The sequence below is a fragment of the Ptychodera flava genome, chromosome 16, assembly GCF_041260155.1.
Source record: "Ptychodera flava strain L36383 chromosome 16, AS_Pfla_20210202, whole genome shotgun sequence".
Taxonomy (NCBI): Eukaryota; Metazoa; Hemichordata; class Enteropneusta; family Ptychoderidae; genus Ptychodera; species Ptychodera flava.
Window position 1 is genome coordinate 2034033 of NC_091943.1, and position 2017 is coordinate 2036049.

The following is a 2017-nucleotide window of genomic DNA, read 5'->3' on the forward strand; positions in this document are numbered from 1 at the left end:
TTTTAGCAGCTTACAATGATTTTGTAATTTGAAACGTGCTCAACATAAAGGGTCATTTACATCATTAATGACTGATTTAACTGGGCAAAATTTCTATAACAACTGGTAACCTTACAGGAAGTGGCCACAAATGCTTCGGCATTATATGATTTGTAAGGTATTCAAAAGTTGGCCAAGCAATAGTACTTAATATATGCATTTGTAAATGTTAAGCTATTAAGCTATAAAGAATTTTTTTCCAAATGTGACAAAACTTGCAATATCTATTCATTTATAGATGTTTGACAATGGAAATTAATGTACTTGATAACAAATGCATATGGGTATTAGAAATTTGATTTTGGAATTTCACCAAAAATTCTAATACGCTGTACATGGCAGTTCATGAGAAAACTATTTAAAACACAAAACTGGCATTATCTGTGCATTTATAATTTTTTGACAATTGATATACAGGTATTTGACAAGAATAGGGTGGTTTCAAGTGTTTTTGTGCTTACGAAATTTTATTTTGGAATTTCACAAAGACTGATGGTGCACTATACATGTTGGTCTATCAAAAAACTAAGCACATTTACTCAAATAGCAATGTTTGTGCATTTGTATATGTTTGACAACTGATATAAATGTATGTGATTGGAAAAGGATTGTATAAAGTGCAGATTTGTAACAACAAATATGATGTTGGAATTTAATCCCAAAATATCAATTCACTTGCACGGTTATCTAGCGGTAAAGAACATTTACCCCTGCAAAAATTGTTATGTATTTATATGTAGGCCCTATATATTATTAATCATTTTAAAGTCTTGTTATCAGTGAAATTTCTGATGTCATCATTCAGTGACATTATTCGGCCGAATCATTTTTTCACCCTGAAAGCAAAGAATGAAAGTTGAAATATGAGCAAATTACATCATTTCATAGCTTAATATGGACCAAATTTCGTACTGTAATGTGCTTTCCTAGGAAGATATGATCAATAATTGCACCAAATACAGAGAGACCCTCAGTGTAATTTCATCAACAATAAGTGAAAATCTCCACTCAAGTTCAAGTGAAATGAATAGCGTCTCTGCTTTGAACATTTTTGATGTTCTCAAATGTGTTTTGTGGCGGCCATCAATTTGTCCAATCATCGTACCCATACAAAGATAAAAGTTTTAACTTTGACCAGAAGACGTGTCGCACTTGATCATGTGCTATAATCGATGTTGAGTGTGGTAATGATTATCATAAAACCCTATTGGAAATAATTATGGATAATTGGATGGTGAATTAATGTCTGTTTGATCTGAAAATGTGAGCTCATCTGCTTTCCTTTTTAAGTTACACGCATGTTTTTAAAAGTAATTTGTAATTGCAACATTTGTGAGAAATTTTAAAAACAAGGAAATCCAATTATCCCAAATATGCTCCAATCGTGTTATGAATAGACATAATCATACTGTTCATGTAATAACTCTTTGTGAGAATGACAGTGTTGTCAGACTGGCTCCTGATTTCCTATCAGAATCATCCTGCTTGGTCATTTGCGTTCAAGATTATCAGTCCTGAAGAGTTCAGTTTTTATGGAGTTTTATGGGAGTTTTTTTTTGTAATTTTAACCCATCAGTTTATATCCTTCACTTACGTTTCAAATTTGCCTCCATGCTCGAAATTGTATTCTGCCACTGGTCTGTCTCGGAGGTGTTATATGCTTATTAAAAAGCGTTCAACCAGGTTTTCTTTCGGAGTCGATCGAGTTCAGCTGAAATTTGTAAAATGTAGGATGAGATAATTTGATTGGCATTCGCGAAATATGCACGCTGTACTTGCCATTCGTTCAGTATCATCAATTTGGAGAACTTAAATTTGTACCGTACTGTTTTCAGTGCACCAGGCAACTAAACTTAGCGGTGTAAGACATGCCCAAAACATGGAGCGTTAGAGAGTCTTTGGTGCTGAAATAGTTATCTTGCTGAGTAGTGCATGAAATATAAGGTATGCTGTCGCTAAGGAGCCCTTTCCTTGGTCA